This window comes from Mobula hypostoma, chromosome 13 (assembly GCF_963921235.1).
Source record: "Mobula hypostoma chromosome 13, sMobHyp1.1, whole genome shotgun sequence".
NCBI lineage: Eukaryota > Metazoa > Chordata > Chondrichthyes > Myliobatiformes > Myliobatidae > Mobula > Mobula hypostoma.
In genome coordinates, this window is record NC_086109.1 from 37,359,570 (window position 1) to 37,381,903 (window position 22,334).

General features: G+C 43.1%; 1 long non-coding RNA gene across 2 annotated transcripts in view; it reads right to left on the reverse strand.

Annotated features, from left to right (window-relative positions):
* Window positions 1-21,987, reverse strand: part of LOC134355541 (uncharacterized) — a 44,492-nt gene extending 22,505 nt beyond the window's left edge. The window contains exons 1-2 of one of the 2 annotated variants that reach the window (XR_010020115.1): window positions 21,736-21,987; window positions 10,320-10,928 (exon numbers count right to left, since the gene is read on the reverse strand). This is a non-coding gene — a long non-coding RNA (uncharacterized LOC134355541). The remainder of the gene's footprint in view (window positions 1-10,319; window positions 10,929-21,735) is intronic. The other variant, XR_010020116.1, reaches the window with a different exon arrangement.
* Window positions 21,988-22,334: the final 347 nt, after the last annotated feature.

Consider the following 22,334-nt stretch of genomic DNA (forward strand, 5'->3'; position numbering starts at 1 on the left):
TGCATTGGGACCAGCTGGTACCGTATCAGCCATTTGCCACCACCAACCCAGCGAAGCTGAAGGAAGGAAGCCCTACCTCTTGCCTCACCAAACAAGGTATCTCCTGGTGGACTCCAGAAACCAACCCCCACCCCCACAGTGCCCCAGGTGGCAGCATAGAACACCAGCAGGTCTTTTAGACTTTGTTGTGGACTCTGGTGTTGCCGGGGATGGCTGACTCCTTGGGTGGGGGCAGTATGGCACTCTCTGGGGGCGGGGTACGTGGTTGACTCCAACATTCCTAATGACCAGAACTATTTATTGTTCTTACGTTAAAACGTTTTTGTGGGATTATGGTGGAATGTTCAAGTTCAGTTAATGTTGCATTTTAGCTTGGGTTATACAGTTGTTCACGTGTGTTTGTGGGTCACCCTTGTGTGCAATAATTAGGTTTGCCAACTTCCTCACTCCCAAATAAGGGAGAAAAGTAGCAGTCAAATACAGGACGCTTGTGTTTACCCCGAGAAAGACTACCATGACCATGAAGCCTTGTGCGGGCACCTGTGTGTGCATGCGTGTACGTGCCGATTTTTTTTCTACAAATTGGTTTTGGCTTAATCTTCCGGATTCTGTCTGAGTGAAACTACACTGTACATACATTATTTCTACTATATATAGGCTGTGTATTTATCATATCATTCCTGCTTTTACTATATGTTAGTGTTATTTTAGGTTTTACGTGTTATTTGGTATGATTTGGCAGCTTATTTTTTGGGTCTAGGAACGCTCAAAAATTTTTCCCATGTAAGTTAATGGTAATTGCTTCTTCGCTTTATGCCACTTAGGCTTACGAATGATTTCATAGGAACGCTCTACCTTAGCTGGGGAAATACGGGACAAGGGCGGTCCCATATGGGACAAACCTATTTAGCCCAATATACGGGATGTCCCGGCTAATACAGGACAGTTGGCAACCCTAGTAATAATCACCTCCACCGACTGTATGTGACTGAGTGGGTTCTCTCCCAGGGTCACATCGACCAGTCTGTTTTTGTGCTTGTCATGATAAAACCAGCAAATGAGCTAAGCGAACTCCTCTTGTCTGTCAACAAAACTATTGATACATTTTTGACTGAAGTTAGCTGATTTTATCGAGAAGTCATGTTACGTGTTTTGCTCTATTACAAGTCAAATGCTCTTCCGCTAGTTGCCACTGAGCTTCTAAAATTAGATTTTTAGTTAGTTCAACCCAGACAGAATTATAGAAAGGTGACTCCGCAGGGGAGTTCATCCGTGCTAGACGCTTGGGCTCGTGTAGCTCAGCTGCACAGGAGGGGAGGGGGAGCGGCAGAACAAGAGTGATCAGGGATTTAACAGTTAACAAGTTTTTTTCCCCGTGGTTTTAGTTGTGACTTCAGCAAGTTATAGAGCGTCCATGGTGCCAGGTTCAGAATGCTACTGAACAGTTACAGAGCATACAATAGTCAAGGAGGAAGATGTCAATCATAAGGTGTGAACCTATTACAATAATAATGACATAGGTAGAAAAGAGGTCTTGCGAGCAGATTCTGGGGAAGTAAGAAAAATATTAAAAAATCAGGGACTCCATCGAATCAATCTCAGGATTACCCCCGGTACTGCATGCTAACAAGTATTGAAGTAGGAGGAGAGAATGGAACAGTAATGTAGAGTTAGTGCAATCATTTTACAGCAGCAGTGATCGCTGATCACGGTTCAGATTGCCCCCCACCCCCACTACGTGTACAGAGTTTGTGCATTCTCCCTGTGACCGAGTGGGTTTCCTCCCACATTCTAGAGACATGTGGTTAAGGTTAGTAAGCTAGGGGCATGCTATGTTGGTGCTGAAACCATGGTGACACTTGATAGCTGCCCCCAGCACAATCCTCATTGACTTGACACATTTCACTATGTGTTTCGATGTTTCAATGTATATGTGACAAATAGAGCTAATCTGAATGGCTACAGAGTTAGTACAGAAGAGTGGACTTTCAATTTTGGAGGCAGTTAGTCTGTTTCTGGGGCACATGAAATATGAACAAATCAAAGGAAAATTCTGCTCAGCAAGACTGGGGTGATATACTCATTGGGATTGCAAACATGAGAAAATCTGCAGATGCTGCAAGTCCAAAGCAACACACACACAAAATGCTGGAGGAACTCAGCAGGCCAGGTAGCATCTTTGGAAAGGAATAAACAGTCGATGTTTCAGGCCGAGTCCTGACGAAGGATCTCGGCCCGCAACACCGACTGTTTATTCTTTTCCATAGATTCTACCTGGCCTGCTGTGTTCCTCCAATATTTAGATTAGATTATGAAGACATGTAGTCCCCTTTTATTGTCATTTAGTAATGCATGCATTAGGAAATGATACATTATTTTCTCCGGTGTGAGATCACAAAACACAGGACAAACCAAGACTGAAAAAACTGACAAAACCACATAATTATACATATAGTTACAAACAGTGTAATAATACCATAACTTGATGAAGAAAGTGTGATACTCGCTAGGATGTTTGCTGGGTGTTTTGGAGAGTGGCAAACCTAGATTGCTGCGGAGACACTGAGGAAAAGGGAGTTTTCAGCAAGAAGAGAAACAAGATGGAGTGAAGATTGACGAAGCAAATAACCAGCAGAAACAAGACAAGCAGCAAATGGGGTTAAAATACAGGGAAATGTTAAAAGGGCAAAATGAAAAGTCCAAAATGTAAATCCATGCAGCATTCACAACATGAGAGATGAATAAGTGACATAACTAAAGTAAATGCATATGATCTCATTGTCAGTATAGACATTTGATGATCAGAGCTGGGGAGGGAGTGTTTAAAAGTGTTCAACATTTAGAAAGGATAGACAAAAAAAGAATAAAAGGAGGTGGTGCAGAGTGATTAATAATGGATGAGATCCGTGAAAGAGTGAGACATTATCTCGGCTCAACAGGCCATCTTGTTGAATTAGAATCAATTTGGCTGGAGCTAAGATGTAGCAAAGGGCAGTTATTTTTAGGCCAACAAAATAATTATCATATTATTGGGGTTGGCTTTAATCAAAGTAACACAGTAATTACAGCAAATCTTAATTCACATAAATCCATGGAATGCAGAATGAGCCAGCTTTCCACATAAAGATGTTGAAGAACCAACTTGCGTAAAGGTCATTGTAAGCCTCATAATGTGTAAGGAGAAAGGATTCACTGATAATCTTGTGGTTAAAGGGACTTTCAGGGAAGAGTGATCATGATACGATAGAATTTCACACTGAGATTGAAAGTGATGAAAGATGGAAAAGGGTGGCTGTAGGGATTTATTTTCCTGGGATGAAGGGTCTAGACACAGTCTGAGACGAGGAGAAATTTATTCACCCAGAGGATCTATGGAATTCTCTGTCACAGACTGCTGCGGAGGCATGAACATTGAGTTCATTCAAAATTGACCTTGGTCATTTTCTGGACATTAATGGAATCAAAGGATATATCTATAAAGCCTAGATAGAAGATAAGCCACAATGTTGACGAGAACCTGCTGACCCTCTACTATGCCTGATTCTGATGTTCTGATAAACAGCTCTTACACATTTTCCCACCAGCTGCAATGTGGTTGTAGAAAGCTGCTGAGTTTGATACTGACTGCTGAAAGTGGATTAGAACACATCTCATGTGAGGAGGAGTTGAAAAGGCTGGAGCTTTACTCTTTAGAGCGAAGGAGGATGAGAGGTGACTTGATGGAGGTGCATTAGGCATAGATAGAGTGGACAGCCAGCACTTTTTTCCCAGGGCAGCTGGCACCGGCTAATATGAGAGAGCATACTTCTGAGGTGAGTGGAGGCAGGTTTTGGGGAGATGTCAGTGGTAGTTTGTTTATTTTTTACACACAGAATGGTGGGTACCTGGGGGTGGAGGTACAGCAAGATAGATTAGGGACTAATAAAGACTCTTAGATAGGCACATGGATGATAGAAAAATGGAGAGCTATGTGGGAGGGAAGGGTTAGTTCAATCTTAGCGTAGGTTAAAAGGTCGGCACAACATTGTGGACTGAAGACCCTGCTCTGTGCTGTAACGTTCTATGTTCTATGAGTTATAGTGGAGGTGAGTGCAGGTGGCTTTCCCGTCATCCATCAGAAACCATGGTCCACGAACCCCAAAAAGAAACAGCAGGAGCCTAGGCTGGCTGACAGGAATTAAGAGTACTGGAGCAGTGGCAATAGTGAAATCACCTTAAGAGGACAGCTAACAAGTCACATTCACCTGGCTACCAGCTTCTTAAGGCAACAGACGAGTCATGGCTCTGGAGTGAGAATGGAGCTAAAGTTCCCACTCTCATTCACTTTGGCTTTCAATTTTTGAGCAACATATGGCTCACTGCAGAGCTCTATGGCTTTGAATATCCATTCCCTTCTACAGATGCTGCCAGGCTCATTAATTTCTTCCAGTACCTTGATGCAAAACAAATGAACTGCTGACGGAACTGCACACACGATGCTAGGAAAAAGTCAATGAGTCAGGAAGCATCTGTGGAGGGAAATGGATATTCAACATTTAAGGTTGAAACACTTCATCTGGACTCAGCTATGGAGAGCTATGGTCTTTCAGGTCGAGACCTTTATCTGGATGACCATTTGATGCTGCACTACCCATTTGGTTCCTCCAGCATGACTTTCTCATGCTGTCATTGTACCTGTGTCCGCCACTTCCACTGGCAGCTCAATCCCTACACTCACCATCCTCTGTGTGAAAAATTTGCCTTTCAGGTCCCCTTCAGGCCTATTCACTCTCACCTTAAATCTATGTGCTGTAGTTTTAGGCTCCCCTACCCTGGGGACAAATTGTGGCTATTTACCTTATGTATGTCCTTCATGAATTTATATACCCCTTTATAAGGTCGGCCCTCAGCCTCCAACATTCCAAGGGAAAAAACATCAAAGTTTTCCAGTCTCACCTTATAAATCAAACCCTCCAGTACCAATAGCATCCCTATGAAATGTTCTGCACCCTTTCTAGCTTAATGACATTGTTCCTAGAGCTGGGTATCCAGTACTCCAATTATGGTCACTCCAGGTTTAATGATATTGTCACTGAAGTTGGTCATGCACTTGGGTCTATGAAACTTCCTGCAGTGCTTATAATAAGAGATCCACTCCTGCCACTCGTTGCATGTGATGTCCAACATCTACCACTTAGCAAAAGCTTTGACGATCTCTTTGCTTGCAGTGGGAAGCCAACTATTTGCCTTTTCATCACCTCATTTAACCAAGTCTGCCATCCCTGTTTTCTATTTTGGTGAGGAAGACCTATCCACTCTTGCATTGTCCAGTCATAACTTCTACCATCCTCCTAAAGCAATGAAATGACCTCCACTACAGATAGCAGACAATGAGTATTTTTTTATTTAGAAAAGCTCTCCAAAAATCTGATTAGTGCTAATTGTCCATAGAATTGATCATCATGAGATGCAGGCACAGATTCTGAGTGTGGCCTGCATCATTTCAAAGGCACATCACAACCCTGGCACAAGTTATCTGAAGCAACACAAACAAGATGCTGGAGGAACATAACAGGTCAGTTCAGGCAGCATCCATGGAAATGAATAAACAGTCAACGTTTTGGGCTGAGACCCTTCTTCAGGACTGGAAATGAAAGGGGAAGACTCCAGAATGAAAAGGTAGCGGTGGGGGAGGTTAGCTAGAAGATGATAGGTGAAGCCAGGTGGGTAGGAAAGGTAAAGGGCTGGAGAGGAAAGAATCTGATAGGAGAGCAGAGTGGACCATAGGAGAAAGGAAAGGAGAAGGGGCTGCAGGGGGAGGTGACAGGTGAGTGAGAAGATGTTAGAGACCAGAGTAGGGAATAGAGGCAGAAGGGAGGGGAAGGGAATTTTTTTACCTGAAGGAGAAATTGATATTCATGCCATCAGGTTGGAGGCTTTCCAGATGGATCATAAGATGTTGCTCCTCCACCCTGAGGGTGACCTCATCTAGGCACACATGACCATGGCCTGACATATCGGAATGGGAACGGGAGTCAGGATTAAAATGTTTGGCCACCGGGAACCACTTTTGGTGGAAGGAGTGGAGGCGCTCAATGAAGCAGGCCCCCAATTTACGACGCATCTCACCAATGTAGAGGAGTACACAATAGAAGATCCCTGCAGACTCCTCGCGGTGAAACGTTAACTAACCCGGAATGACTTGTTTGGGCCCCAGTGGAGGTGAGGGAGAAGGTGAATGGGAAGGAGTAGCACACTGGCCACTTGCAGGGAAGGAGGTTAGTGGGGAGGGATGAACAGACCAGAGAATCCTGGAGGGAGTGATCCCTGTAGAAAACAGAGAGGGGTGGGTAGGTTTGGTGGTAGGATCCCTTTAGAGATAGCAGAAGTTGCGGCGAATGACGTGTGGGATGGTAGGTAAGGACAAGAGAAACTCTATCACTGTTAAGGCGGTGGGACGATGAGGTGAGCACGGATGTTTGGCTAATGGAGGAGATGCAGGTGAGAGCAGCATCAATGCAGGAGGAAGGGAATCCCTGTCCTTCCAAGAAGGAGGACATCAAGAAAAATCTCATCATGAGAACAGATGCAGTGGGGACAAACGAACTGAGAAAAGGGAATAGTATTTTTATAGGAGACAGGGTGGGAAGAGGTGTAGTCAATATAACCATGGGAATCGGTAGGTTTATAAAAGATATCAGTCGACAGTTTGTCTCAAGGAATGGAGACACAGAGATCAAGAAAGGGGAGGATGGTGTCAGAAATGGCCAAGTTCTCTGAGTTATCTTATTTATTTTGCAGGATTTTTTTAACCTCAAGCATTACTTGAAACTTATTATCTACTTCTCAGGTTAATTTAAAAATATTCAGCAGTGAGACCATCTAATTCCTAGTTTGTGCGATTTGCTGCTTTCAATGGTCTTAAAGAGCTGAATTAACATGATTTGATAATATCACGGACACAATCCTTTGGCTTCATCTGAACACACAAAATTGCACTTCTCTTGTAGTGCAATCAGAACTCATTAATCCTTCCAAGCCATTTGCAATGATTTCTGCACTGGTATTACTTTAGCTAAAATTAACAATAGAATCCAGTGGCAAGAAAAAAAGATTACTAAAGTTTATTAAGATTCATTCTAGCTGTTGAGAAAATTAATTCCATCCAATGGACCATTACAGTAGGAGATGACTCTCGTGAAGCTCAGTTTAAATGCAGCATTTCACAATGCCATTTTTTCTTAGTTTTTGATGATTTACAAATTAAGTACAGTTTTGTTTCTTAATGGATAACTACACTCACAACAACTCTGAAGTGATTCTATAACATGCAGACATATTTTCAAGGACTCTTTACAACTCATGTTCTTAGTATTTTTTTTGTATTTATTGGCACCAATTATCATCTTTTGTACATTGGTTGTTTGTCAGTCTTCGTTTAGTTTTTTTTGTAAATTCTATTGTATTTCTTTATTTCCTGGAACTGCCTGCAAGAGAATTAATTTCACCGAGAAGTATTTGTAATGTGTGTGTGCTTTGAAAATATTTATAATTTACTTTGAATTTGGCTTTAAAAGGGACAGTAAGATAAAATCATCCCCGGTTAAGAGACACCTCAAGACAAAGTGGCATAGAGGCTAAAAATGTGTAAACACAAAACGAAAATAGTGTTTTAAGAACTTACTGCAAAATTCTGAAACAAAATATTACTACATTAAAGAAATAATTAATTGATATACCTGTAGTGGGCATAACATAAAAGTGAAACTTAGAAAGAGGACTGTAACTATCTAAGATGCCGAAATACCTATAACAATGCAATGGATAAATGTAGTATTAATATTTGCTCAAAATTTAAAATTTATTTATGTTTTAAATTTATAAATACAGCATGGTAACAGGCCCTTCTAGCTCAACAAACTCGTACCACACAAATACATCCATGTGACTGATTAACCTACTAACCAGCATGTCTTTGGAATGTGAGAGGAAACCAGAGGACCCGGAGGAAACCCACATGATCACGGGGAGAATGTACAAACTCCTTACAGTGAGTGGTGGAATTTAACCTGGGTTGCTGGCACTGTAGTAGCATTATGCTAGCTGCTACACTACTGCACCGCTCCAATTAAACATTCATATCTAGATAAAGATTACAAAGCAATAATGAAAACCTTGCTTCATTGATTTTGATAGTAAAAACACCATCTGATTGATAGATCACTGCATATGAAGACACTTGAGAAAGCTTGCAGAAAAATTGAGTAGAAGATCAACAGCAGGGCAATAATATTAACACCAGTATAAAAATAGAGCACTTCTTATGGGAGAAATGCAGTTAACTTTCCCTCAGTTCTAAGATGCAGAGCATGCTGGGGGTATACAGAACAGTACATATGTCTGTAGTAGGTTGGAGACCAAGACTGTGCAGTTAACATAACCATCCTTGGTTATATCTAATCATCTGATCACAGACAGTTAGTGAGGGAAAAGCAAATATCATGCTAGAATTATGAAATGCAGGGTATTACACAGTAGTTTCTGAAAATCAGAAACAAAAGAGAATGCTGAAAATACTCAGTGAATCAGATAACATCTGTGGAGAAAGAAAAATCAAATCAATGCCACACATGAATGAGCTGACATCAGAACTGGCCAACTTTCGCACAAACAAGACATTGGGATCCCTGGAATTGTGGAATTCAATATTGACTACAATGTACTCTGAATTGAAATAACAAATGGTGCTGTCTCTTGAGCTCACATTGGGCAACACTGTAACAGTGCAGGAGACTAAAGGCAGAAAGATTAGAGTGGGAAAAGACTGGAGAATTAGAATGACAGTTTTGAACTCCAGTGAACTTTCTGAGCTCAAAGATAGCAGTTCAAGTAAATAGGCATAATGCTCCTGTTACATACAATTAGAATATAGTGAAGAACTCTAGCAAACACACTTTAGGAAAATATATCATCTATTGAAGGAATGTTTTTTTCTACAACTTTTCTTCAAAATCATACTCCAATTCCAGGAGTTAAAATGCTAAACGTGCTGCACTTCTCTAGAATTTACAGGAAGGTAGGTTAAAGTGACATATTTGAAATTTTCAGGATATCACGGGTAACTATTAATAGGCTCAGGGAGAAACTATTGCTACCGTTTGAGAATTCTAGTACTGTGAGGAATGAACCAAATATCAAGCATACCAGGAGTGAAGATAACAAAACCTACAGTATATATATAGGATGGTAGAAATGTAGAATTTTCTTCTTAAAGAATAAAACACACTAAGATAATTCAAAATGATAAACTGGAATTTCATAGATTTAACCAAAATTATTTAATAAAAGTGAGCGAACATCATGCTCTCCTGGAGAATAGCCACAGATCCACCATGATCTCATTGAAAGCTGGAAGAAACCTGAGGTACAAAGTTCAAATTTATTATCAAAGTACATATATGTCACCATATACTACCCTGAGGTTCATTTTCTTTTGGGCATTCTCAATAAATACAAAGAAATACAATAAAAACTATGGAAAAACTGCATACAAAGACAAACAAACAGCCTATACGCAAAAGACAACAAATAAGTACAAATACAAAAAGAAAGTGAAAATCATAATAATAGATAAATAAGTAATAAGTGAAATTGAGAACAGGATTGTAGTCCTTCAAAGTGGGATCAGTCCTGGAAAGCATCATAGATTGTGGTATCAGGGTGAGTGAGCTTATCCACTTTTGTTCAGGAGCCTTATGGTTGAGGGATACATAACTGAAACTGGTGTTATGGGGTGTGAGGCTCCTGTACCTCCTTCCTGAGGTCAACAGTGAGAAGCGAGCATAGCCTGGATGGTGGGCATCATTAATGATGGATGCCACCATCTTGCGGCAGCGTCCATTGTAAATGTGGTCAATGGTGGGGAGGGCTGGGCCTGTGAAAGACTGGGCTGAGTTCACTACCTTTTCCATCCAAAGGTATTGGAGTTTCCGTACCAGGCTGTGACGCAGCCAGTTAGTATACTGTCAATTGTGCAACTATACAAGTCCATCAAAGATTTAGTTGACATGCCAAAACTTCACAATCTTTCAAGATGTACAATTGAAGCCTGCTTGAGACAGGTGGGTACCTCAGACTAGCGAAGGCCTCCATGTTAGGTCAATCAAAGCGAGCATAAAGACATAGAGCTCATCTGGGAGTGAAACCTTTCGCCACATATGGTCCTTGATATTACTCCATAGGAGGTAATAGCTTCAATCCCTGTCACACCTGTAAAACAAATTCCAAATTTGGTCCAGAATTGGCAACTCACAAGTGAGGTGGCTTTCTGGAGGTCATACCTGGACTTCTTGTACTTTCCTTGGTGGCTAGACCCGAATGCTGCCAATCTCACCCTCAGCAGATTGCAAATCTCTTGCTTGATCCAAGGCTTCTGGTTGGGGAAGACTCTGAATTTTTTTGTGGGGACACGGTCGTCCATGAGTGTCTTTATAAAGTCTGTGACAGATCATCTGATGAGTCCTTAAACAAGGCATAGTCCACTGACCTGAAGCAATCCCATAGCCACTCTTCTGTCCCTTGCAACCACCTCTTTGTTGCCCTTACCTCTGATGCCTTTCTCTTTAGCCTCTACCTGCATGCCAGTAGAAGAACAGCCAGATGATTAGACTTCCTGAAATGAAGTCTAGGGATGGAACGGTAGGCATTTCTTATGGTAGAATAGCAGAGGCCAAGTGTATTGATGCCCCTAGTCCTACAGATGATATGATGATAATCGGGCAGAGAATTCTTCAAGCAAGCCTAATTGAAGTCCCCACCAATTTTGTGAAAAGTGTTGGGATAGGCTGTTTTTTGTTTTCTAACTGCGGCATTCATACATCAAGTGCTTGCTTAACATCTACCTTTGGTGGTGTGTAAACTGTGGTTGGAATCACGACGGAGAACTCTCCCTGTAAATAGAATGGACAACCCTTAATCATCAAATATCCAGGTCGAGAGAACAGAGTGTGACAAGAACTCTATAAAAAAGCACCATGAAAATTTTATCATTAAATACAAACCCCCAACTTTTGCCCTCCCCAAATGTTCTGCAGATTGATCCATCTGGTAGATCAAGAACCCCTTGGGCATGACTATTGTAACTGGCGTGCTTTGAATGAGCCATGTCTCAGTGAAACAGAGAATGCAGCAATCCCTCATTTCCCTCCAATACAGCAATCTTTCCCTTAAGTCCTCTATCCTGTTCTCCAAGATACTGGATAGAGGAAATTTTCCAGTCTGACATTTTAGTTTGGTTTGAACTCCTCCTGCTGACCTCTCTTCCAGCTGAACTTTGTTCATTTAAAGGTGCCACAAAAATCTCTATGTCCTTCAGGGGATCTTAAAATTGCTATTTTATTTAGACAGTTCAAAAGTATGTTCCCTCTGTTCAACTCAATGGGAATAGAGGTATCCATCGGAAGAAGTGTCTTGGCCTGAAACATCAGCTGTTTGAGCAATATTTAGATGATCATTTTGTACTTATTCGAACATGAAATATTATTGATATTTTCAAAAGGTTTGAAGGGATAACCAGCAGCATACTTCAATAAAACTAATTCTCCTCAACCTATAATCTGACCACAACCAAATACCATATTTACAGTTTAACAGGCTCACTGATGGAGAAATTTCTGGGAGGATGATATTGGAATATTTCACCAAGAATAATTCACAGAACTGGTAAATTATCAATTTAAATAATATGCATAAATGATGCATTCAGACTGGAATCACACACAAAATGCAGGAGGAACTCAACAGGCCAGGCAGGATCTACAGAAAAGAGTACAGTCAATGTTTTGGGCTGAGACACTTCAGCAGAAATGTGTTCCTGTAAAATTCCTCAAATTTTCAGTTGGAGCTGCTGAATAAGTTGTGATACATGTTAGTAAAAGAAGCAATTGGAAGCACAAAATACACAGCATATAAAACATCAGTATAATAGCATACAGAATATTACATAAATGTTCAAAATTTGTCCTTAGATAAAAACACTAAACTGTGTATTCCATTCCAAAATTCAGTTCCAATACAACTGAAAGAGAGGATATCAATCTCCCACTCCACATTGTATGTTTACCACAAAGCACTGCGGAGAAATGTCTCCCTTAGCTGAGAACTGTGGGATATCTGGCCATGTAAGTTGTTTGAACAATTGCAGTTAATTAAAATGTTGCCAAAGTATAGTCTTAAGAGTCATTTTCAAGAATCTCGATTTAAAATTTCTGTCTGCTTTTGTGGCAAAGACAGCTGCTTCCTAAATTGCTGTCAGTGAAATAATAAGAATAAATAGAGTCCATTTGGATAAACATCATTTTAAGCATTGGTGCCATCCTGTAGATTTTGACATATGTTCATTCCATCTGTCAGTTGCTGCTTTAATGAAGATTTTTTAAATTATTTAAGGTATTTTATTGCCTTTGCCAGCAGCTATGATTTTGATGACAATAGTGATTACATTATTTTGAGCAGAAAGAGGATAGCTCATTGATTTCATATGACTATTTTCTAAAAGGAAAGAAAATCCAGGAATCGGAGATGCAGATGGACCTGAGAGTCTTTGTGCAGTACATCCTGAAGGCTAACTTGCATGTTGAATCGGTGGTGAGGAAGGTAAATGCCATGTTAGCATCCATTTTAAGAAGTCTAAAATACAAGAGGAAGGATGTGATGCTGAGGCTTTATAAGGCACTGGTGAGGCCTCACCTTGAGCATTATTAACAGTTTTGGGCCGCTCATCTTAGAAAAGATGTGCTGGCATTGGAGAGAGTCCAGAGGAGGTTCACGAGGATGATTCCAGGAATGAAAGGGTTACCATACAAGGAACATTTGATGGCTCTGGGTCTATACTCATTGGAATTCATGGGGGGAATCTCATTGAAACCTTTTGAATGTTGAAAGACATAGACAGAGTAGATGTGGAAAGCATGTTTCCCATGGTGGGAGAGTCTAGCACAAGAGGGCACAGCCTCAATAGAGGGGCACCCTTTCAAAACAGAGATGCCGAGAAATTTCTTTAGCCAAAAGGTGGTGAATTTGTAGAATTTGTTGCCATATGCAGCTGTGGAGATCAGGTCATTGGGTGCATTTAAGGCAAAGATTGATAGTTTCTTGATTGGACATGACATCAAAGGTTACGGGGGAAGGCCAGGAACTGGAGTTGAGGAGGAGATTTTAAAAAAGGATCAGCCATGATTGAATGGCGGAGCAGACTCAATGGGCCAGATGCTGCTATGTCTAATTCTGCTCCTGTCTTATAGACTTATGGACTTGAGCATCAATCATAGATCTATCACAAACATGAGGAAATCTGCAGATGCTGGAATTTCAAGCAGCACACATAAAAGTTGCTGGTGAGCGCAGCAGGCTTTACAAAGGGTCTCGGCCCAAAACGTCGACTGTACCTCTTCCTAGAGATGCTGCCTGGCCTGCTGCGTTCACCAACAACTCTTATGTGTGTTGATAGATCTATCACAACTGTGCCATTGCTCACACCATCACTTTTGGCCAATCTGAACTGCTAAAACTGTAATGCTTTCAAACTACAGCAACATAACACCTTTGTAAGTTGCATTATATTATTGCAACATGACCAATAAATGCATGCATATGAAAGCATGTTACCATTGTAATGAAGATTTATTTTTAAAAAGAAAAAAACCTCCATTGGAATGTTATAGGACACTGAGCGTTACAGCACAGCACAGGCATCTTGGCCTACCATGCTGTGCCGAACTTTTAACCTAGATCTATCTAATGTAGGTGATCTAAAATACTGTGTCTGGACATAAATCTAATACTTGTTTGTGCAGACATATTAGAAATGTGTGCAGCTCTCTCAAAATGCTGGAGGAGTTCAGCAGGCCAGGCAGCATCTATGGAAAAGAGATGCCTTGCAGGCCGAGACCCTTCATCGGGACTGGTATCCTCCTTTTTCTCTGTTTTCTTTGCTGCAGATTCAGACTGTAGCTCCGCAAATCCTTGCACAACACAATGCAGAATGAGGTCATGGGCCTATCAGGCCCACAGAACAATGCCTTCAACAGCCCAGTAACTCAATTCTTCTTACCTGCCAATCAACTTCCCTTTCAATTGACTGTTTACTCTTTTCCATAGATGCTGCCTGGCCTGTTGAGTTCCTCCAGCATTTTGTGTGTGTTGTTTGGGATTCCAGCATCTGCAGATTTTCCCTTGTTTGTGAAATGGGTTATCGGGTGAATCACTGATTTCATTGCTTATATAAATAACCAGTGCAGCAAATCAATTTCCTTAATCCATAGTATACATACAATATTCTTTGTTTCAACTGAGATTTGTACGTGAAAGTTCAAGGCCCATAGTGCATCATAGTGAAGGCAAACTCAAAGGTTAAGAACAGGAGTGAAGGCAAGATAAATTATTAAGATGGTGTAGGACCTGAAAGATTATTTGACAGGTGACAAACTATTTCTGAGTTTATGAATAAATTATTCGATCACATCTCTTCAAGTCTGTGAATTCACTAAAGCACCTGTCAAAGCCATTTTTTCCACACTTCCCAAATTTCAATTCAGCTGGTCGACATAGAAATACAAAAGGCAAGTTTAAATCATCCACTTCTAACGCAAGTACTGAAAAGTCCAGCTCATTTTTTGCATTCCCCTCTCAATAAGTTCTCAAGAACCATTTTCCACATCTTAACATCCTTACTAATAAATGCTCTGACATGGCCCATAAATATTTCAGTCATGTTTGTAGACTATCAAATTAAACTTCCATGTTGTTAAGTAACAATTATATGTGTAACACGCTGTAAGGTTTCACAGCTAATGTAGTGGCCTCTCTGTAATGTTTCACTGCTAAGGCTAAGGTAATGGTTTCTCTGTAGCAGTAATGTTGGGGTTATGACTAGAGATAATGGGGTATGTTAGCCAATGAGCGGGATGTTGTTCTTTCTTGTGTGTCTGGGAGCAGGGATATCGCGGTCTTTTGTTGGGGAGCGATGAAGAGGGAGGACGCGAATGGAGAGAGTTGGTATACCGTCGGACAGAGTGGACTGAAGAACAAAGGTCGGCTATGCTTGGAGGAGGTTGACAGGAACAAATGGACGACACTGTGAGCTCCAACATTTGCGCAATAGACTGTTTCATGAGAATGGGCCCTTTTGTTTTTTTTGTTCCTTTACTAACCATGTAGTCAAATTAAGAATTATAAAGCTCAATCGTTTAATCGCATATTGTGTACTGTTTGTAATTTCATGGTACTGAGATTTCTTAAGCTTGGCTGGGCCGGGGGCTATTGTCCCGTAGATTAAGCCGCTAGCTGAACTGAGGGTTACAATTGTGGGGGCAACGTTCCGGGATTGATTTTGTTGGATGCTGTGTGATTACCCTGAGCATTGAACCAGTGGGGTAGATACTCGTACTCCGGATGAATTGTTAATTCACCTATTAAGTACTGTTAAAGTTGCGATTGTGGGTGGAGGTTTGATAGAATGGCTGGCGAGAGCTTTCTAGGAACATTGTCCATGCACCCAGTACTTCAAGCTGCTTTTGAGGAAGTGTGTGGTTGCATTGGGCCAGATACCGAATTTAGACGAGGGACTGTGTGGTTCACCCGGTCGAAACCAATGATGGTCCTGCCCAGGGAAGTAACAAGAGTGATGGGGACCCCCAAATTTCCCGAAGTGCCTGAGGGTGAGGCCATCTTAGTGGACTCTCTGGAAGACCACGAGGGGGAGTCAGGATTTCCTGCTGGGGTACTGGTGAGGCCCAAGCTGCAGAAGCCCTCAGTGGTACAGGTGAGCAGGATGGCAGTGATTGTGAGGAAAACTACGAAGAGGGAGGTCACCTTCAAGCGGGGGATGACCCTGGCGTATTTGTTCCTGGTGACACTAATGTCCAGTGTCCCTGTGAGACAAGCCAGGGAGAAACTATTGGAAAAAGGGGGGAAGTTGACCGCTGAGTCATTCAACTTTGGGGACTCCCCGGTTCCTGCGGGTTGGAAGAGGAAATTGGTAGAGAAGGTTTTGAAGCTGGAAGATGTCTTTTCCACTGACAAGTTTGATGTGGGTTCTTCCAAGAGCACACATCACACTATCTGGGTGACTGAGGATACCCCGCTCAGAGAACGGTCACAGCAACTGGGCCCTGCAGAGGTGGAGGACGTTGGGCAGCATTTGTGTAAGTTGAAGGAAGCTAGGATCATCACCGAGTCCTGAAGCCCCTATTCGTCCCCAGTAGTAGTGGCCCGAAAGAAGAATGGGAAGGTACGGATGTGTGTGGATTATAGGACTCTGAACAGGTGCACTGTTCCTGACCAGTATAGGTCCCAAGGATTGAAGACATGCTGGCCTGCCTGAGTCGTGCAAAGTGGTTCAGTGTGCTGGACTTGAAGAGTGGATATTACCAGAACCCCATGAGTGAGGCTGACAAAGAGAAGACGGCATTTATATGTCCCTTGGGATTTTTCCAGTTCAAAAGGATGTCCCAGGGCATCTGGGAGCCCTTGCAACCTTCCAGCAGGTCATAGAGAAGACGATGGGGGATATCAACTTGCTTGAGGTATTGGTGTATCTGGATGACTTCATAGTGTTTGGATCCACCTTGGAAGAACATGAAGCGAGGCTCATGAAGATGCAGAGCCACCTGAAAGCTGAAGGGTTAAAACATTCCCTGGACAAGTGCCAGTTCTGCCAAACGTCTGTTAGCTATGTTGGGCACATAGTCTGATGGGATGGAGTAGCTATAGATCCAGCTAAGACAGAGGCGGTAACCACTTGGCCAAGACCCCAGACTGTGAGCGCTCTGCACTTGTTCCTTGTGTTCTGTGGTTACTATCGGAGGTTCGTGAAAGGCTACGCAAAAGTGAGTCACCCCTTTCAGTCGCTGAAGGAGTTGATGACCCCCGATTGCCCTACGTACTGCACACGGATGCCAGCTGAGAGGGGTTAGTGGGTGTCCTGTATCAGAATCAGGGCACCAGGTTGAGGTCCATTGCGTTTGTCAGCCGTAGTCTGTCGCCCTCCAAGAAAAACTATACCACGCACAAATTGGAATTTCCGGCATTGAAAAGGGTGGTGGTGGATAAGTTGAGTGACTACCTCTATGGGGCCAAGTTTGAGGTGAGGACGGACAACAACCCCCTAATGTAATATAATGACCTTGGTGAAACTGGATGCCACAGGCCATCGGTGGTTGGCGGCGTTGTCTGCCTATGATTTCAGCCTGAAGTACCAGCCGGGAAGCCGGAACATTGATGCTGATGCTTTGTCCCAAGGGGTGCATGAGTGACTGATCAGGGATGAGGAATGGGAGAACATTCCCGCCCTGGGGGAGAAAGCTATGTGTCAGTTTGCCATCACCATGAAGGCAGAGGGAAAGGAGGGGCAGGATTGAGCGGTGGATCAATTGGGAGCTTCTGATGATGCCCTTCCCCCAGTTTACTGTAACCTGACTGTTCTGAAGACAAATCAGCTGCCGGAATTGAGTTCTGGGGAAGAAGCAGCTGCTCAGTGAGATAACCCGGCTATCAGTATCTCTTAGTCAGCAGTCGCAAAGGGAGACATGGCCCAGGCAGAGAAGACAAAACACACGGCGGTGCCTCCATTACTGAGAGAATGGCCTCAGTTGGAGTTGCAGAACCAGATCCTATACCAGGTCACATCACCCCCGGACTCACCTCAGTGTTGCCAGCTAATTCTGCCAGAGAAGTATCAGAGGATTGTGTTGAAGTCAGTTCATGATGATTCTGGAGATTTAGGGGTTGAAAAGACCTATGGATTGCTCAGAGACCGGTTTTACTGGCCCTGAATGAAGTCAGAGGTCGAAGAATACTGCAAGTCATGCAATCTATGCTTACAGTGGAAGACACTGCCTACGCGGGCAGCTCCCTTGTTCCACTTGCGGAGTGCAGGACCCCTGGACCTGGTGTATATGGTTTTCCTATCAATAGAACCCGAAGCCAGCAACACGGCGAATATCTTAGTCATCACTCACCACTACACCAGATATGCATAGCCTATCCCTTCCAAGGACTGGAGGGTGCCTATGGTTGCAAAAGTGTTATGGGAGAAGTATTTCATTTATTATGGCCTTCTCAGGAAGATACATAGTGATCCGGGACAGAATTTCAAGAGCAGACTCATTCATGAGTTACTGGGCATGCTTGGAGTTGAGAAGTCGAGGACCATGCCCTATCATCTGCAGAGTGATCGCCAACCCGAGAGGTTTAATCGGTTCTTACCAGAGATGCTAGGGACCTTGGAGATCAGCAAGAAGAGCAGGTGGAGTCAACATATTGGGCATCTGGTCCACAGTTACTACTGTACCTGAAATGAAGCTACCAGGTACTCGTCATACCATCCGATGTTTGGGCGCGAGGCGAGGTTGCCCATTGACCTTTGTTTTGGGACTGACGAGGGTGACTTACCACTGAAAACTTATCTGAAGTATGTGTCTGAAATGAGAAGTGAGCTGAGAAGGGCTTATGAATTAGCTGCAGTCGTGGCTGCCAAGTAGAATCAAAGAAATAGGAGGTATGATCAAAAGGTGAGGTTCTCCCAGCTCCTGCAGGGAGACCGGGTCCTCTTAAGGAATTTGGGGCTACCTGGGAAACATAATTTGGCTGACCACTGGGTGACTAAGCCCTATATGGTGGGGAGTCAGATGCCACACCTACCAGTTTTGCGGGTGAAACCAGAGGATGGGAATGGACCTGTCAAGATTCTCCATCGGAACCATCTGTTGCCCTTGGGACAAGAGGTGCAGGTAGACCCAGATCCTGACTTGAAGCCGACACCTAGTAAGAGGACTCTGCAGAAGTGGGGGGGGGGGGGAATGCAGGGCCCACAGCAAGAAAGGTTAGGCCAACCCCCACTCCTGAGGGGGATACTCATTCAGAGGATGAGGACCCGGATGTGTGGTATATGCTGCCTTTTGCTAACTCCCCAATGATTGAGGAAGAGACTTCAAGCCCTTCTCCCACTGAGAGTCAGGTGAAGTTGGGGGGGGGGGGTGGCTATTTGTGTACAGCCTGCGTTGCAGTGGGACCCTGCAAGGGATGGAGCGGGGCTTGGTCACGGGACAGAGGGCTCCGAGATGCAGGTGGGCACAAGTGATAGGTTGGGGGAGGCCTCGCCAGGTAGACCAGAAGTATCTCCAGCAGTATCTGAACCTGAAGAGTTAGGTGAGGGGGTACAGAGGTCTCAGAGAATTAGGCGACCACCGGATAGGCTGGCCTACGTAGCTCCAGGGGAACAGAGTGTGACAACTACTGCTTTGGGGAGCTATGTCACTACCTTGTACACTTGGATTGGACTTGTGTTTTGCAGGAAGGTTTGGCGAATTATCTCAACGTCATGAGGACATGACTAAATTTGGTGGGGGGAGAGTGTAACGCACTGTAAGGTTTCATTGCTAATATAATGGCCTCAGTAATGTTTCACTGCTAACTCTAAGGTAATGGTCTCTCTGTAGCAGCAATGTTTGGGTTATGACTAGAGATAACAGGGCATGTTAGCCAATGAGCAGGATGTTGTTCTTTCTTGTGTGTCTGGGAGAGGAATTTTACAGTCTTTTGTCGGGCAGCAATGAAGAGAGAGGACGCGAATGGAGAGAGTTGGTATACTGCCGGACGGAGTGGACTGAGGAGAGAGGGTCCAAGGGTCCAAGGGTCCAAGGGTTGGCTACGCTCAGAGGAGGTCAATGGGAATGAATGGACGACACTGTGAGCTCCAACGTTTGCACATTAGACTGTTTCATGAAAATGGGCCTTTTTTTTGTTTCTTTACTAACCTTATAGACAAATGAAGAATTATAAAGTTCAATCATTTAATCGCATATTGTGTACTGTTTGTTATTTCATGGTACTGATTTGTAACAGGGGACACATCGCGCAGCATCCACCCAAACGAGATTTCCTAAGTTTGGCCAGGCCGGGGGCTATTATCCCCTGGATTAAGCCGCTAGCCGAACCGAGGGTTACGTACTGATAAATGATAAATAGATTAAATTCCATAGAAGAAATATATAATAGTTACCCTGAAGGACTGACACTACCTTTCATTGCAGATGGAAAAGATTGGAAGTGGTGAAGATGAGAGTATGAAGGAAACAATAGGAAGTCATATCCAAGTGTTGACACCCAGATTTTCAAACATATTTGGAGGCTTTAGTCAAGGAGAAACATGCCCTTTCCAGAAGGGGTCAGGATATCCTCCAGGATCGTAATTAGTGAGTGAGGGGAGGTTGAAAATAAATTCAAAGCCAGGAAAGATGAGGCATAAATGTAGATGCAATACTGCAAGATCCCTAATTGATGATCATAGTCAATAGGTTGGAGGGTCTCTCTAGAACACATAGGCCTACTGTCCTTTCTCAGCATGACAGCAAATATGATCACCTCACCAGTACCTCTGGCTCAAACTGGATATTTCCAGCATCACTCACAAAATGCTGGAGGAACTCAGCAGGTCGGGCAGCATCCGTGGAAAAGATCGGTCGACGTTTCGGGCCGGAACCCTTCGTCAGGACTGTAGAGGGAAGGGACAGAGGCCCTATAAAGAAGGTGGGGGGAGGGTGGAAAGGAGAAGGCTGGTAGGTTCCAGGTGAAAAACTAGTAAGGGGAAAGATAAAGGGGTGGGGAAGGGGAAGCAGGGAGGTAATAGGCAGGAAAGGTGAAGAAAGAATACGGGAAAACACAATGGGTAGTAGAAGGAGGCGGAACCAAGAGGGTGGTGGTAGGCAGCTGGGGGAGGGGGTAGAGTGACATAGGGATAGGGGAAGGGAGGAGGAGGGAATTACCAGAAGTTGGAGAATTCTATGCTCACACCAAGGGGCTGGAGACTACCTGGACGGTATATGAGGTGTTGCTCCTCCAACCTGAGTTTAGCCTCATCATGGCAGTAGAGGAGGCCATGTATGGACATATCTGAATGGGAGTGGGAAGCAGAGTTGATGTGGGTGTCTACTGGGAGATCCTTTCTGTTGTGGCGGACGGAGCGGAGGTGATCGACAGAGTGGAGGTGCTCGACAAAGCGGTCCCCTGATCTGCGTCGGGTTTCACCGATGTAGAGGAGGCTGCACCGGGAGCACCGGATGCAATAGATGACCCCAACAGACTCACAAGTGAAGTGTTGCCTCACCTGGAAGGACTGTTTGGGGCTCTGAATGGTGGCAAGAGAGGAGGATTTTGCATGGCAATTTATTGTCCAGAAATATTAACATCTTGTTCTCGCAACGTGTTTTCAAACCTGCTATTTACGGCATTTTCTGTTTTTATTTCAGATTTCCGGTATTTTGTTTTTGAAATACAGAAGATACCTGAGTAAAAATAAAACTCACTGGAATCAACAACACAATTGTGATTGGAACTGAGCCTATTGTGTGCTGAAACACATTCTTTTAAAACTGATAAATTTAGTAAAATATGTAAATAGAGTACAACACATTGAAGCCCACATTCCATTTCAATAAAACTGGTTTCTATGCCATGTCTGTTATTGTGTGGCAGGCAGGTAAGATTAAAAGTCAAGAGGTACTGGTGCAAAACAAATGGGAAATGGTAAATAAATAATGGATTGGTTTAAAGAAGTTGCAAATGAGAAAAAGCAGAAGCATTATCAGAATGTATTGAACTTTACTGCTAAGTCAGGAGGGCTCTAAAAGTACTTAGCTGAAGGACAGGTAACATTCTTCAAGCTAAAATTGATATCAAATCATTTGTATTTCTACTCACCTCTCATTCCTCAGGGAGCTTAAAAATAGAAACTGATCCTAGTGTCCATAAACAGAAGGCCAACATTCACCTTCCAATCAATTCCTAAAAGACCGAAGGCACTGCACCATGTGAAGATTACACAGATCTGGAATAAAAAGCTTGTGGCAACAATGAAATGACTAGATCATTGTAAAAGCCTACCTAGTTCACTTATGTCCAACTGGTTATGGAATCTGTCACCCTTACTCATTCTAATTTTTCCACATGTGCCTCCAGACCCAGCAATGTTATTCTAAATAACTCTTCTGATGAGGCTGAGCAGGCAAGGACAACAAATATTGGTATTGGCAATGATGCCAAAAACCATGGAAACAGAATAATGGTCAAAGGGCACCTTCTGCACAGATCAGCACCATGAGAATTAATAGACACTACAATGTAAGTCACACATAGTGGGACCTTTCTGCTCCAGTGCTTCAATGGAATGGGAATTGGATTTGGTGTATTATTGTCACATATACTGAGATTCAGAGAAAAACTCTCCTTGCATACTGTTCAGATAAGTCAAATCATTGCACAGTGCATTGAAGTAGAACAAGGTAAACAATAACAATGCA